The 17,572-nt window shown below is 40.2% G+C and overlaps 2 long non-coding RNA genes across 2 annotated transcripts in view; one reads left to right on the forward strand and one right to left on the reverse strand.

Annotated features, from left to right (window-relative positions):
• The window catches only part of LOC126958096 (uncharacterized), a 68,251-nt gene that overhangs the window by 14,278 nt on the left and 36,401 nt on the right, over nt 1-17,572 (forward strand). The window lies entirely within an intron of this gene.
• On the reverse strand, nt 2,446-6,574 carry LOC126958105 (uncharacterized). Its single transcript, XR_007727100.1, has 2 exons — nt 6,350-6,574; nt 2,446-5,012 (listed from the first exon to the last, which is right to left on the reverse strand). It is a non-coding gene; the product is annotated as an uncharacterized LOC126958105 (long non-coding RNA).

A 17,572-nucleotide genomic window follows, 5' to 3' on the forward strand; every position in this document is an offset into this window, starting at 1 on the left:
TATCCGTAGTTCATTCTGTTTTGTTGCTGAGTAGTAACCCATGGTATGAATTTACTTCGGTTTGTTCAGCCACTCACCTGTAAGGGACATTCTGGTGTATCCAGTTTTTGGCTATTTACAAATAATGCTGCCATGAACAATTATGTGCATAATTTGTGCACACATAAGTCTCCATTTCTCTGGGATAAAAGCCCATGGGTGTACACTAAGTGTTGTATACATATTATTATTATTATTATTATTTTGAGATATGGTCTCACTGGAGACTGGAGTGCAGTGGCGCGATCTCGGCCCACTGCAACCTCCACTGCACAGATTCAAGCGATTCTCCTGCTTCAGCCTCCCCAGTAGCTGGAATTGCAGGTGTGTGCCGCCTGGCTACTTTTTGTATTTTTAGTAGAGATGGGGTTTTACCATGTTGGCCATGCTGGTCTCGAACTCCTGACTTCAAATGATCCACCCACCTCAGCCTCCCAAAGTGCTGGGATTATAGGCATGAGCCACCGCGCCCAGCTGCTAAGAGTACATTTACCTGTTTAATAAACTGCCAAAATGTTTTCCATCATAGCTGTAGCATTGTGTACGTTCCCACCAGTAAGGTATGAGAGATTCGGTTCCTCCTCTGCAGCATTTGGTATTGTCACTATTTTTTATTTTAGCTGTTCTAATAGGTGTGTAGTGATAGCTTATTGTAGTCTTAATTTGCATTTCCCTAATGGCTAATGACGTTGAACATCTTTCAATGTGTTTATTTGCCATCTGCTTTTTTTTTTTTTTTTAGATGACAGGATCTCTCTGTGTTGCCCAGGCTGCAGTGCAGTAGCACTATCATAGCTCACTGCAGCCTGGAGCTCCTGGACTCAAGTATTCCCCCAGCCTCTGCTATCCAAAGTGCTGGGACTATAGGGACATGCCACTATGCCCAGCCATTGACATTGTTACTATGTTATGTCTTCAGATCTCTGAACTATTTCCATCTGGTTTTCATTTCTTCCACTGGCATTTTATAGTTTTCAGCACACAAGTCCTGTAAATGTTTTGCTAGATTTAAAACTATGTATTTCTCCATTTTAATTTTGAATTGTTGTTAATGGTATTGTATTTTTAAATTTGGCTTCCATGGGTCCATTGTCAGTATACAGAAATACATTTGATCGCTGCATGTTGATTTTGTAGCCTGTAACTCTATGGAATTCACTTATTAGGTCTAGGAGTTTTTGTATACTCCAGGAAATGTACTATGTAGATAATATTCACTGCAAATAGGACAGTTTTATTTCTCCTCTTCTAGTATGTATGATTTACATGTCCTACCCCTGCCTAACTGGGCTGGCTACATCTTCCAGTTCTGTATGGATTTGCAGTGTTAAGAGTAGAAATCTTTGCCTTGCTCTCAATCTTAGGGATAAAGCATCCAATCTTCAGCATTAAGTATGATATAGCTGTAGGGTTTTTGTAGATGCTTTTTAATTAGCTGAGAAAGTTCCTGTCTATTCAGTATGTTTCTGAGGGTTGTGTCAATAATGGGTTCTAAATTTTGTAAAATGCTTTTTCCGCATCAATTGATATAATCGTGATTCTTCTTTAGCTTATTAATATGGTTATTTTCAAATATTCACACAGCCTTGCATCACTAAAATAAATTCCTCTTGGTCATGGTATATAGTTGTTTTATATACTATTGCATTACATTTGCTAACTGTGAAAGGATTTTTGTATGTATATTCATGACAGATATTGGTCTATGGTTTTCTTTTTGCACTGTGTTTGTTTGGTTTTAATAGCAATGTAATACTGGTCTTTTAGTTTGAGTTGATAGATTTCCTGAAAGAGATTGTGTAGAACTGGTATGAAACCATGTGGGCCTACAGATTTCTTTTTGCAGAATTTTAAAATTATGAATTCAATTGCCTTAATAGTGATAAAACTATTCAAATGATCCATTTTATATTGAGTGAGTTGTGGTGCTTTTATACTGTTCATTTTATCTAAATTGTAAAACTTATTTTATATTGTTCATTTTATCTAAATTGTTTCTAGTATTGCCTTATAAATCTTTTAATGTCTTCAGAGTTTGAATTGATATCCCTTGTTTTATTGCTGATATTAGTAATGTGTATCCTCTTTCTTTTTTCCTGTCTTGCTATGTATTTGCTATTTCTTTTTTCTTCTTTCTTCTTGCAGAAATGTTTGCAAATTTTATTGATCTTTTTCAAAGGACCAGTTTTTTGTTTTACTGATTTTTCTCTCATTTTTCTATTTTCAATTAATTTCTGCTGTTATGCTTATCATTTCCTTACTCCTGCTTACTTTGGGCTTATTTTGCTCTTCTATTTCTGATTTCTTGAGCTGGAAGTTTATTGATTTGAGATTTTTCCTTTGAAAAGGAATGAATTCCGTTCTATAAATTTCCTTCATAATGCTGCTATAGTTGTGTTCTACAAATTTGATATTATGTGTTTATTTTTCATTCAGTTTAATTTGTTTTTTAAATTTCTCTGCTGACTGCCTCTTCAACCCACAGACTACTAAGGAGTGTGTCATTTGGTTTCTAGGTATTTTAAGATTTTCTTATTATCTCTATTGTTGAATTCTAGTTTCACTCTATTGTGGTTTGAGAACATACTATATTTGAAATAAATTCTTTTAAATTGTCTGAGGCTTTTTCTCTCATATATCCATGAAAATGGATGCTTAAAAAGAGTGATTCTGCTGTTGTTGAGTGGAATGTTCTATAAATGTTGGTTAGATTCTGTTGGTTTATAGTTCGTTGAGTTCATCTATATCTTTGGTGATTTTCTGTCTAGTTTTCTATCAGTTGTTGAAGAAGTAATGCACAAGTTTACAAATGTAGGTGGGGATTTGTCCATTTCTCCTCTCAGTTCTATCACATTTTGCTTCACCTGTTTTTCAGCTCTCTTGTTTGGTGCATACACATTTAAGACTTCTGTCTTCCTAGTGGAGTCATTCATTTTATCATTATGTAATATTCTTCTCTGTCATTGGCAATTTTCTTTTTTCTGAAGTCTACTTTATTTGATATTAATATATTATCTACTCCTAATTTTTTTGATTGATGCTCGCATCAATAAACATTTTTCCATCCTTTTAATTTCAACTTATCTACATTGTTGTATTTGAAGGGAGTTTCTTATAAATGGCATGTATTTGAATTGTTTTTTAGCATAGTCTGCTGATTCCTTCTTTGAATTGCTATGTTTAGACCGTTTACATTTAATGTAATTTTTCATATTTTAAGGCTTAACTCCTGCATTTTTTGCTTTCAGTATATCCTATTTTCTTTCTCTTTTTCATGCCTTTCAGTGGCTTTGTTGAACATTTTTTAGAACTAAATTTTGCTTGTATGCAGTATTTTTGAGTGCATTTCTTAGTATAGTTTTTAAAATGGTTACTCTTAAGTATTACATTATATATATGTAACTTATCACCATATACTGGTGGCAACACTTTACCACTTCCCTCCTTTACCACTTTCCCTCCTTTGTCAATTTACCCTTCCCCATTTGTAATATATTTATATGAAATCATCCCCTTATAGATTGAGAACTGCATTAGACATTGTTACAATGTTTTGCTTTAATGATCAAACGTTATTCAGAAAATGTATTTACTCATATTTGTATTTTTATTTTTTTATTCTTCGTCGATTTCCTACATTCCTCATTTATCATTTTCCTTCTGTTTTCAAAACTTCTGTTAACAACAAATTCTCTTAATTTTTCTTCATATGAGAATGATTTCCCCTTCACTCAGAAGAATATTTTCACTGGATACAGAATTCTGGATTGACAATTCTTTTGTCTGTGCTAGAAACATGTTGTATCACTTTCCCCTCATCTCCATGGTTTCTGACATGACATTTGCTGTCATTCTAATTGTTTTTTCCTAAATATAATGCATCATTTATCTTTGGCTGCTTTCAATTTTTTTTCTTATTTTTTACTTTCTATTGTTTGACGTTATTATGTTTTTTCCCTATACTCATGTCTCTGAAGATTCATTTATTTATTTGAAATCTATTTTCTCTCTGTTGTTCAGTTTGGGTATTTCTCTTGTTCTGTTCTCAAGTTCACTGATTCTTTCCCCTCTCCTCTTCATTTTGCTGTTGAAGTATTCCTTGTTCTTCGTATAATATATACATTTAAAATTGATAGTTAGACATTTTGGTGATTATATTAGGAGACTCTGGATCTTATTTAAACTTTCTGTTTTAACTAGCTTTCTTTGACACTGCTCCGGCAGGGGAAGGAGAAGTTCCAGTGGGTACGTTTTTACTGTCAAGTGGGTAAATGCCCAGGTTTACTGCTTGACCTCCATTGACACCTGAGGGGGTAGCTCCTCTTTACTGTGGGGTATTAGTGAGAGTGCCAGCTCCCACCAGGGCTACACTCGTGTGCCGCTGCCTGTGAAGGAGTGGGGCATCTTGTCACTGCTCATGTGGCATCCACTAAAGCCGTATGTGGTGGCCTTCAATGCCACTGAGCAGTGGTGAAAGTTCTGATTCTCATCCAGGCTTCTTCTGCCACCACCCCAGCAGGGAGGCGGAGGGTTGCCTTATCAACACTAGCTGAGTGAAGATGGAAGTCTAGGCTCCCTGTGTGGTCTCCACTGACACTGATGGGAGGGGAGGGCTGGCTTCCTGTGGGCCCTGCGTGGTCTCCAATGACACTGATGGGAGGGGAGGGCTGGCTTCCTGTAGGCCCTCTCTGACAGCACTCTGGTAGGGGAGGAAGGGTTGAGATGCAAGTGTGGAAACCTGTGCTCTGCATTCTATATTTGCTGGTGGGGGTATGGATGGGGCCTCTACTTTTTTTCTGTAATGTGTGGTGAGAGTAGAGTGTCAATCATCTAAAAGTGTTTGGTTTGTCAGGGTTGCCCCTTTCCTAGTCTTGTGGCTAGAGGGAAAACTTTTCTTAGACTCTTGTTGTTGTCGTTCTGTGTCCAGTGGTGTTTCCAGGTTGGCAGCTTTTCCACTTTCCAGTCCAAGGTATCTGAAGTAAAAATAAAACTCATCACCATGTCATTTTCCAAATTTTAAGCTGTACTTATCAGGAGAAATCTAGAAATGTACCCCTACTCCATTATTACAGTCATCAGTTGGTTGAGATTGATTGATTAAAGATGCCAAGGTAATGCAATAGGGAAAATACTGACTTTTCTGGTGCTGAAACATAATATCAAAATGAACATAAAAATCAGAATGAACCTTGGCCTTTACTACGCTATATACAAAATTAATTCAAAATGAATCTTAGACCTAAATGTAAGAATTCCAACTATAAAAATTCTTAAAAGAAAAACTAAGATATCTTTTTTCTATAAATAGAGAGATGGGGTTCCATTGTGTTGCCCAGGCTGGTCTTGAACTCCTGGGTTCAAGTGATTCTCCCACCCTGACCTCCCAAAGTGCTGGGATTACAGGCATGAGCCACCACGCCCGTCCTAAGATAATACCTTAGTGACTATGGATTTGGCAAATATTTATTAACTACAATATAAAAGTCCAAGTTATGATTGATAGAAAAAAGTTAGTAAATGGAACTTATTCAGAATAACAGTTTTGCTCTTCAAAGATACAATAACAAAAATGAAAAGGTAAATCAAAACCTATATCCAACAAAAAATTTGTGTTTAGAGTCTATAAAGAACTCTTATAACTTAATTTCAAAAAGACAAGCAACCCAGTTAAAAATGAGGCCAGGTGTGGTGGCTCACGCCTGTAATCACAGCATTCTGGGAGGCCAAGGTGGGCAGATCACATGAGGCCAGGAGTTCAAGACAAACCTGGGCAACACGATGAAATTCTGTGTCTACTAGAAATGTAAAAAGTAGCTGGGATTACCGATGTGCATGGTGGTACCCATCTGTAATCCCAGCTACTCAGGAGGCTGAGGCATGAGAATCACTTGAACTCGGGAAGCGGAGGTTGCAGTGAGCCAAGATTGCACCACTGCACTCCAGGCTGGGCAACAGAGTGAGACTCTGTCACACATACACAAAAAAGAGCAAAATATTTAAGCAAATACTTCAGTATAAAACATATACAAATGGCCAATGAGCATATGAAAAGATTCTCAATATCATACGCCATAAGGGAAATGTAAATAAATACCGCAAGGAGGTACCACTATATACCCACTAGAATAGCAAAAATGAAGTTTGCCCATAGCCACGTGTGAGCAAGGATGTGAAGCAACCAGAACTCTCCATATACTGCCAATTGGAATTAAAAATAAAACAATCACTTTGGAAAACATTTTGGCTGCTTCTTAAAAACTTAAATACACACCAACCATAAGACCCGATAATCCAATTCCTAGGCACTTACCCAAGAGAAACGAAAGGCTCACATACAAATATTCATAGCAGCTTATTTGTAATATTCCTCAACTGGAAACAACCCAAATGTCCATCAAGAGCTGAAAGGATAAATACATTTTTATGTATTCATTCAATGGAATATTACTCAGCAAGAAAAATGATTGAACTGTTGGTGTATGCAACAACCCGATTACAATGGGTAAATCTCAAAATAACTACACTCTTTTTTTTTTTTTTTAAGAAAGACCGAGGCTCATGCCTGTAATCCCAGCACTTTGGGAGGCTGAGGCAGGCAGATCGCCTGAGGTCAGGAGTTCAAGACTAGCCTGGCCAACTTGGTGAAACCCTGTCTCTACTAAAAATACAAAAATTAGCCTGGTGTGGTGGTGGGTGCCTGTAATCCCAGCTACTCGGGAGGCTGAGGCTAGAACCCAGGAGGCGGAGGTTGCAGTGAGCCGAGATGGCATCACTGCACTCCAGCATGGGTGACAGAGAGAGACTCCATCTAAAAAAAAAAAAGACCAAAAAAGAAGTATGTATTATATGATCCCATTTATGTAAAATTCTTTAAAATACAAACCAATCTATAGTAACCAAAGAAGGTCAGCTTGCCTGGGAACAGGGGGGATTATGAAGGACTCTGAGGAAACTTTTGTGGATGATGGATATAGTTATTATCTTGATTGGGGTTACCATTTCATCAGCCTCATCAAATTGTGTAATTTAAATTTATGCAGTTGGAATCAGTCAATTATACCTCACTAATACTGGCTGCAAAATAGCTCATGGATTCGTGCTGAGGATTAAATGAGACAACATGCAGAGCAAGTACATAAGTGTGTCATTTGGTTTTTCTTCCCTTCTTCTTCCACCTCCTTCTTCCCCCATCTCTACATTTGAAATTAAGTGACTAAGGTGCAAAGAAGAATGTTTCCCCTCCTTCTGCGTGGAGCTTGACAGAGTGTTCTGAACACCACAGATATTTCCTCAAAGCTGAGCCCAACTGTAGCAGTGAGAGCACATTCATTATGTTGGTTAACAGTCAGAGGCACAGAGTAAGGAAAACATTGCTGCTAGGACTTGCATTGAAGTTTTCTGTTTGTTTGTTTTTCGGTTTGTTTGTTTTTTTGTTTTTGAGACAGAGTCTTGCTTTGTCACTCAGGCTGGAGTACAGTGGCGCGATCTCGGCTCACTGTAACTCCCGCCTACCAGGTTCAAGTGATTCTCGTGCCTCAACCTCCCGAGTAGCTGGGATTACAGGGATGCACCACCATGCCCAGCTAATTTTGTGTTTTTAGTAGAGACAGGGTTGCACCATGTAGGCCAGGCTGGTCTCAAACTCCTGACCTCAGGTCATCAACCTTTCTCAGCCTCCCAAAGTGCTAGGATTACAGGCGTGAGCCACCAGCCACTGAGCCCCGCCACACTGAAGTACTTTAAAGGACATTCTAGCCCCCATTTTCTCACTGTTGATTCCTTTCTACTGACTTAACTACATTAAGCCCTTGTCTTCATTTTTCTGTTCATTCTACATCTACTCTTTTGGGTTATGTTGGGATTTGTCTTGAAATCCTTTATAATTCCTAATTTCTGGTCTATTTTTCATGTACTTGTCACAAGAGACTTTAAGCAAATTAACATAATTTAAAAATATAGTGTTAATATTTTATTCAAAGACAACAGCATTTTTGACAATAGCTGTTCATTATTCTCTTTGTCTAACTTCGTCCTTCCCTTCCTCTAGCTCCCCTTTCTTTCCTGGTGAATCATTACATAAATGCGTAGACGCACTCTGACAACTGTGGGATATCAGCGTGTGGGTGGGAGGACAGTGACTCACGGCCTATGAATAGTGAGTTCTGTAAAGTCAGATGCATGGCGCACAAGCGGGAGTTTAATCAGCATTACTGGAAAATGATTCAATCTGATTAACTGGACTTACCGGGTAGAGTCAACCATCCACAAACTTTTGTTCATCGCCTGCTTGAGACGAGGCAAGCACTGTAATGTGCTCTTAGGAGATGGAACTCATAAATGCTTGTAGAATCTTAACATGTTCATGTCACCAAGGAGCACGCACATTAAAAAGCCGTTTTCATTCTGTTTTGCAACATTACAGCTGAATGGGATTTATTATAGAATTCCTCAGCAGAATCCAGTAGCCCTATGGATCCTAAACTAAAACGTGTCATCCCATAGAGGCTCTGTGTTGATTTTGCCAGGAATTCCATTAATTTGACAGTGTCCTATATCACATACCCCTTGGTAAAGCCCGTGTAGGTACGTGACCTGGTTATAATATTTATTGTTTAAATTGTTTACTTAACTAATTAAATTGTTTATGTTACTTTCCTGTAAGAATAACAGGAATATCCAAGATGAGGCTTACTTTAGACCTTAACATTTCTTTTAAAACATGGAGAAAGGCTATTCCATCTGAGCAAATACTTGTGGAGAGCCTTGGGTTTACCTCATTGTAAACAGTCATTCATGAATTCTATGTAGATTTCTTTTTCTTCTTTTCTTTTTTCTTTAAGATTTTTTTTTTTTCTATAGAGACAGGTTCTTGCTTTCTTGCCCAAGCTGCTCTCAAATTCCTCGGCTCAAACAATCTTCCTAGCTTGTCCTCCTAAAGTGCTGTGACTGTAGGCACGAGCCACCTGGCCCAGCCTCTATGTTTATTTCCGAAGGTGGCCTCAGGTCACAGGTGACAGCATATAATTCAACTGGAATCCCTTCCAGATTTTATCTATCCTAATGTAATTGAAAATATTTTGGCTTAGAGCAGTGTCTTGTTACTTGCAGTAATGATCAAATCCTTTGGCATTTGCTTAAATCATTCAGTGACTGTGTGTGTCAATGTTATGCTCCACACCTGTTGTTCATCTTGATACAAAAGAGATGAGGATTAATTGGACAACTCTGGGAGAAAGATCATAAAAGCAGCCTTTAACCCTTGAAGATAGAGTGGCATCTTCATTTCTGTAGGCACCCAGCCAATATTTGGTGAGGGAATGAATTGGCAAACGTGTGGGCCACGATCACGGCTGCGATTTGCTGCCATGATCCTCCCAGTAGCCTGTCTTCATGGTGCTGTCTGGGGTTAGCCATCTTTTGGTCCCATCCCCAGGCACCAAGCAGAGACTGATCTCATTAGCTGTAGCTGCCTATTCTCAGATTCCACATTTCCTTTAAGGCCCATGAATGACAGCAGAAGTTCTAAGGCACAAAAACAGAGAAAGATCAAAGGGAAAGTGAAAAGAATAAAAACTCAAAGAAGGACCATGAGGAAGGAGAGAAAGGAGAAGAACAGCAGAGGCAGGGAAAAGAGGGTGACTGAACTAAAGAGACTGGTGGGAAGAAAGGGGAAGACAGAACAGTCACTGCTTGGAGGATGAGAAGTTGGCATTTGCCCAGAGGGTGGGAGGACGTGGAAAGTCAGGGAAGAGACTCAGGAGAAACCACAGATGACCAGGGCATTGAGAGCAGCCCACTAACTCCTGAGCAGACGAGGGTCCCTGGCCAGCTCTGCATTTCAGCCCTCACAATAGAGTAGATAAATGTGTCCTCTTTGCCTTAGATGCCACTTACAGTCTGACCCAAATGAAAGGGAGAAGAGGAATGAGACTCTCTCCTCTTAGGTTCCATTTTACCAAACCTTGGCTCACAGCCCAGATCTTGGAAACAGGCCATCTCTGATCAAGCAGTGCAGCCTGCAGACGAAGAACAGATCTGAGCTTGGCTCAACTAAAAGGGCGCAAAACAAAGGCAGCAGGAGTCTCCAAAAAACAAAAACAAATCCCAGAGCCCAAACTGCCCAATCCATTTCTTTTAAGTAGTTCAGAGCCCTGCCCTCTGAGGATAAATTCAGAAAGAAGCTCCATGGCTCCTATTTCAACTCAGGCATTCAGGAGATGGACTGGCCTGCCTAAAGTTTGCACAATTAGTGGTGAAAGTAGAAAAGGACATTAGGGGTCCTCAATTCTAAGCTGTGTTAAACTTTTTCTTTGATCTTTTTGCCTTCATTAAAAAAAAAAAAAAAACTAATACACTCTGTCACAAACTCATGATGGTTTTAAAATCACCATTACCGCTTACCCACTTCATGCAAAAGCTTGGAGCACTTTGAGAGATCATCCTAAGTGTCTATCACCACCAGGCAAAGACCTCATGGAACACGCAATCTAAATTATTCAAGTGCTCAGTAAAGATGATGCAGACACGGTGCCGAAAATCCCATGTGGGCTGACAGTCTCCAACCCTGCATCTTCACACTGCTTCTCCATGGAGGAGGGGAGATTCATTCTTAGAATTAGTTGCCACTGAGTGGGTAAGAGCTATCATGAGACCAAATTCTTGATTAAAGGATGAAAAAGGGGAGAAAAAAATATGCTGAACGAATGACCAGCCTAAGAAATTTTATACCTTATGAAGACTTGAGCCTCCAAGGTAGATTTAGATGGCCAAGTAATTGATCAACATTTGGTTTGTGACTTTATACTGGTGTTTTTGTGCCTTATATTGTCAATTTTTTATCCAATGTAAGTATCAAATACATGCTTTTCTTGCCATTCTGTTACTCAATTCAAGTCAACTCAGTAAATGTTTATTGACTCTCTTCCCTGTCCAAGACTCTGTTGTGCTGATTTTTTTTTTTTTTTTTTGACACTGAGTTTCACTCTTGTCACCCAGGCTGGAGTGTGGTGGCACGATCTCAGCTCACTGCAGCCTCTGCCTCCCAGGTTCAACTGATTCTCCTGCCTCAGTCTCCCAAGTAGCTGGAATTACAAGCACCTGCCATCACACCTGGCTAATTTTTGTATTTTTAGGAGAGACAGGGTTTCACCATGTTGGCCAGACTTGTCTCAAACTCCTGACCTCAGGTGATCCACCCTCCTTGGCCTCCCAAAGTCCTGGGATTACAGGCGTGAGCCACCGTGCCCGGCCTGTTGTGCTGATTTTTGTGGGGAATTAGAGATGAATATAAGAGGTCCTCTGCTTTCAGGGTATCGGAATGGCTTATTCTCTTTTCTACTGTAAATTTCTGATGGATCAAAGTAAGAGTTTAAGTTAAATGAAGACCAAGAAACAAGATGGTGAAACTTTAAACTTTTCTCTTTTAGTAAGAGACCCTGGAAACTACAGCCCCTTCCAACCAACATGATACTTGGTTGTGGTGCCCTGCTGGAGCCCTTCCTCAAGTCCCGGAAGCTGTGACTGGCATTGTGGACCGGTTCACCCAGTATGAGCTCTCTACGACAGTCTCTCCTGCCCACCACTACTGTGAAAGGGCAGCTTTTCTGGTAGAGGACATGTTCACCTGTTGGAGGGAGCCTAGGGGAAAGCTTTCTTGTTAACAGAGCAGACACTGCTGGTGCCACCCTTTCCCAACTTTGTGCTGCCTGCCACGCAGTTTCAATTCCCAGAGTGTGTCAGTCATCTTGTGACTATGAGATAAAGACCAATGGAATGACAGAGATACAAATTGAACCCTGGAGAGGCTCAACCCCAGCCAACAGCTATCAATTTTCACATTCCTCATTTCCTGAGAGAAGGAAATCCTAATTGGTATAAGCAAATTTTTAAAGGCAATGTTGTGTAATGGTTGATGACAGCAGCTCTTGAACAAGACTTCCCAGATTCAGATACCAACAGTACCACTTACTAGCTGGGTCCGCTGGAGCAAGTCACTTAATCTACCTCTGCCTTGATTTTCTCATGTGCAAAATGGCGGTCTCTTTGGCTTTGAGGGCTTTCCTGGTACCAAAGTGCCACAGACAACATTGCTCCATTGGAAAAAAAACGTTTGAATTCACAAACCACCATGGTGGTGTTTTCTTAGCTTCAGAAAAAAGCACCAGTGAGGAGACTGGGTTTTGCCACATATTTCAGATTAATACACACAGGAAAATGTGAGGTGGCTATGGTCATATTATAGGTATTAAGATCAATATTGGGTGCCATGTGTCTATACGTGCAGCCAAGGTTTCTTTCACTTTAGTGATTTAAAATGGTAATATTTTAGATATTATTAACATTTCCTCCCTTTTTCCAAAACAATTTTATATTGAAAAATGTAATAATGTAAAAGTGTAAGTTATCCCTAAATTTAAGACAGAGGAGGGACAGGGCTTGGCTTCAGTTCACCCTCACTAGAACATTCTTTCATGCATGCCCACTGATCACAAAATCCACACCACCACTTCACTACTAATAGTCCTTTTACTTAAAGAATTCCAGGAACTGGCCTTAGGAGATCCAAAATATGGAGCCAAGGTTGTGGAGTGTTCCAGCACAAGAAGGAATGTTGAACAATTGATTTATAACCTTGTTGCCACCAGTCAGACCACCAGGTGGCCCATTACTCAAGATAACCATCACAACCAGATATGCTGACCTGTGTACCCTACCCCTCACACACTGTGCCCAACCCAGCCTACATACCCTATCCCTGATGTCAGTTCCCATCCTTTGAAAAAAAAAAAAAAAAAGCCCTACTGGCTCTTTTCAGAGAGTCAGCCAGATAGTTCTCTCTCTCGCTCTCTCTCTCTCGCGCTCTCTCTCTCTCTCTCTCATGCTGCCTCCCTTATGCCCCAGCATAAGCTCCAATGAAGCCTTGTCTGGGAAAACTCTCTGATCTCATGTCAATTTCTGTTGCATTCAGAGCCCAAGAAGGTCGGTAACAACTGATCTATGCAATCTCAATAAAAATCCCAGTGAGTTTTTTAAAGGACATTATTAATGTAATTCTGAAATTTAAATGGAAATGCAAAGAACTAAGAATAGTTAAGACACCCTTAAAAAAGAACAGTAAGGGAGGGTTTTCTCGTCCACATATCATGATCTGTTATAAAGCTGTAATAGCTCAGATGGTGGCATGATACTGTTCCCAAGGATAGACAAATAGACTCATGACAAATGGAACAGATAGCCTGGAAACAGACCAATGCATATGTTAACCCTTGATTTTTGAAAAGGTGGTACCTCAAACAATGGGGAAAAAAATGATATTATTTTATATAGATAGTGTTGGGTCTATTGTATTATATACCCTTTTGAAAACAGAATTAAAGTTGACCTCCTTACATAAAAAAATCAAGCTCAGGTAGACTGTAGACGTAAATATAAAAGGCAAAACAACATATTTTCAAGGAGGTAATAAAGGAAATATTTTCACGGCCTTGAGTGTAGAGAAAGATTTCTTAAATAGGAAACAAAAAGGGCTAATCATAAATAAAAAGATGAATCATTCAAATCACATTCAAATTAAGAATGTCCATTCCTTAAAAGGCACCATTAAGAGAGTGAGAAGGCAAGCCACAGAGAGAGAGAGATTTGCAATTCATGTAACCAACAAAAGACTCAGATCCAGAATCTCAAAAGCATCCCTAACGAATCCATAAGAAAAGACAGACTATACTATGGAAAAATGAGCAAGTGATCCAGAGATTTCTCAAAAAATGTACTGTCCTAAATGGGCAATAAACTTATGAAAAGGTTCTCAATCTTGTTAGTAGTAATTGGGAAATGCAAATTAAACTACAATGAGAAAGACGGCCAATCACAAGTGTTTGGTGAGGATGTGGAGCACACTGTTGCTGGAGCACAAGTTACTGCCACTTTGTTTTCTGTTTCTTGGGGGCAATGGAGTCTTACTCTTCTCACCCAGGCTGGAGTGCAGCGGCGTGATCTCGGCTCATTGCAACCTCTGTCTTCTGGGTTCAAGTGATTCTCCTGCCTCAGCCTCCCGAGTAGCTGGGATTATAGGTGTGTATCACCAACATGCCCAGCTAATTTTGTATTTTTAGTAGAGACAGAGTTTCACCATGTTGGCCAGACTGGTTTCAAACTCCTGACCTCAAATGATCTGCCCACCCCGGCCTTCCAAAGTGCTGGGATTACAGGCATGCGCCACCATGCCCGGCTAATGTTTCACCACGTTGGTCAGGCTAGTCTCAAACTCCTGACCTCAAGTGATCTGTCTGCCTTGGCCTCCCAAAATGCTGGGATTACAGGTGTGAGCCACTGTACCTGGCCAGTTACTCTCACTTTGGAAACCATCACTGGAGTTAGAAATAAGTATCACTATGCCTAGGGTGACCATATTTTGAGAGTAAATGTAGGCTTTTACCAGATAGGACAACAGGCATAAATTGGGATTGTTCCCAGCAAACTAGGATGTGTGCTCACATCACTTGTGGTATATTCTCTTACCCAGCAATGCCACTTGTAGGAACAACAAGACACAGGCCCAAGCAGACCCAGAGCAGCATCCTATGTAAGAGCCTCAAACTGGGAACAATCCCAATGCCTATCCACTTAGAGTGTATACATAAATTGTGGTGTGTTCATACAGCAAAACATTAGACAATTAGGAATACATCAGCTAGAGATACGTGAAACAGTATGCTGACTCTCACACAGTATTGAGAAAAATGTGAGATACAAAAAAAGTGCATATTGTATAATTTCAGGCAACATAACATAAACCATACTGCAATAAGTCAGGATAGTGTCATGGTAGCAGACAGTCTAATGCCTTCCCTAAAAGATGTCCACACACCAATCCCCAAAATCTATGAACATGCTACTTTTGAGGAAAGAGCTTTTATCTGAGGAATGCAAGTTCTTTTAATTATCAGGCTCAGAGAGACCTTAAAATGAGGCAGCAATTGTGTCCTGCTTCCCCCATGAGCTAGGTGTTCATCTCATGAAACTGCTTGCTGTTGCCACAAGTAGCCATAAATTAACCTAATAATGCCATACCAGACACTATAATGCACAGCCTAAAGCTTAACAATGGATAGCCAATTACTAATCAATGTTATTCCTGTAAACTAATGAGAATTCCTAACAAACGACTTTGTATCAGCCCACTTCCTGTCCCCTTTTTTGCATTAAAAAATCCACTAGGAACTGTGGCTGATCTCAGTGTATATTCAGGGCTACTTGAATTCCTGCCCTCAAGCTTGGCCCCAGTGAACTTAATTTTGTATCAGCTTCTTCCTTTCGGGCCGGCACCTTATATGGCAAAACGGACTTTGCAGATGTGATTAAGGTTGAAAACTGTGAAATGGAGAGATTATCCTGGACTATCCCAAGGGCCTAGTGTAATCTCAAGAGTCCTTAGAAGTGAAATAGGGAGGCAGGAGAGTCAGAATCAGAGATGTGACAACTGAAGTCATGTCAGAGTGATGCCATGAGAGAAAGACTTGACTGACCATTGCTGGCTCCAAAGACAGAGATGGGGCCATGACCCAAGGAATGTGTGTAGAGTGTGGAAGCTGGAAAAGGCAAGGAAATGGATTATTCCCTATGGCACCAAGAAGGAACATAGCCCTGCCCACACGTTGGTTGTAAACCCATGGATACCATTTCAGCCTCCTGACCTCCAGAACTGTGAGACTAATTAGTGTGTTAAGGTATTAAATTCATGCTAATTTGTTATAATAGGGTCGGGGAGGAAAATAACTTCCCTCTAAATAGTTCTTAGCTGGGACCCATTGTAACAAAAGACAGACTAACAAGAGAAAAACAAACGACTATATAGCCAACTATATAGCCATGTGTCATGTAACAATAAGGTCACGTGCTGAGGAATGCATTATTAGGTGATTTCGTCCTTGTGTGAGCATCATAGAGTGGACTTACACAAGTCTAGATGGTACAGCCTACTTCACCCTAGGCAATATGGTATTGTCAGAGGCGTTTGAACCAGAGCGACTCCATCCTGAATGAGGGCTGGAAAAAAGGAGGCTGGGACTTGCTGGGATGCATTTCCACAAAGTTAGGTATTCCTAGCCTCCAGATGTTTACAGTTAAGGGAACAGATGGATAACATTTACTAAACAGTCCCAGACTTAAGAGTGTCCTGATATCCCAATATCTTGAGAACAGAAGCATTCCTAATTTCGCTTTAAAAATAATAATACTGATTCTTGCAAAATATAGTCATTAAGAAAATTCTTTATCACAAATCCTTATCGCAGAACACATCTCCCCATGATCTTATTTTATCCTGTATATTAATATATACAAGCGCTGTACCTAGGGTGAGTGCATTCCTCCTGTTACTATCAGGAATGCCCTGCTGTTTCATGGCATAGCCATTCTTTATTCTTTTACTTTTTTTTTTTTTTTTGAAATGGAGTTTTGCTCTTGTTGCCCAGGCTGGAGTGCAATGGCACCATCTCAGCTCACTGCAACCTCTGCCTCCAGGGTCCAAGGGATTCTCCTGATTCAGCCTCTCAAGTAGCTGGGATTACAGGCATGCATCACCACACCCAGCTAATTTTGTGTTTTTAGTAAAGATGAGGTTTTACCATGTTGGTCAGGATGATTTCAAACTCCTGACCTTGGGTGATCCACACACCTCGGCCTCCCAAAGTGCTGGGATTACAGGCGTGAGCCACCGCACCTGGCCTGTTCCTTTACTTTCTTAATACACTTGCTTTTGCTTTTCGCCATGGACTCTCCCTGAATTCTGTCCTGTGTGAGATCCAAGAACCCTCTTTTGGGGTCTGGATCGGAACCCTTTCCAGTAATGGTATAGCCCATTGCTCCAAAGACAGAGACTATTTCCAGGAACCCCAGAGCTCCCTCCTTTTGCAAGATGGGTTTTCTTATTGCTCCTGTAGAAGATGAGAACATGCCACCCCAAAATATGTCTCTTTCGCATAAGGATTAGTTTGACCTGTACAGCCCATAAACCTGTACAGAATGTTACTATACCGAGAACTATAGGCAATCGAAACACAATGGTAAGTATTTGTGTATCTAAATGTAGAACATGTGCAGTAGAAATGTGGTATAAAAGCTCCAGGATAATCTTATGGGGCCGCCGTCAGATACGTGGTCCATCGTTGACGGAAATCTAGTTATGCGGCACTGACCCAGTCAACATAAACACGTCAAATATACATGGGAGATACCTAGGGAAAAATGAGAAATCTCAAAGAGTTGCCTTAGTATTTGGTCTTAAATACCATCTCAAGCTAAAAACAGGGAAAGAAGGGTGTGGGGGAGGCCAGTCACGGTGAAGTGCCTCGGAAAAGCACCATACCCGAGAGTCAGGCTTGCTACGCAGATTTCAGCGGCTGCCTCTTCATCGATAGGAGCCCTCTTTCTCCTCCTGGTACAGGAAAGGAGACATCCAAGCACACGGAGATTTTCTCTGCAGACGTAAAGTTCCCCTCACAAAAGGGTCACTTCGACTTTGTTTTCAGAGTTT

This window comes from Macaca thibetana, chromosome 7, assembly GCF_024542745.1.
Source record: "Macaca thibetana thibetana isolate TM-01 chromosome 7, ASM2454274v1, whole genome shotgun sequence".
In the NCBI taxonomy this organism is placed as follows: domain Eukaryota; kingdom Metazoa; phylum Chordata; class Mammalia; order Primates; family Cercopithecidae; genus Macaca; species Macaca thibetana.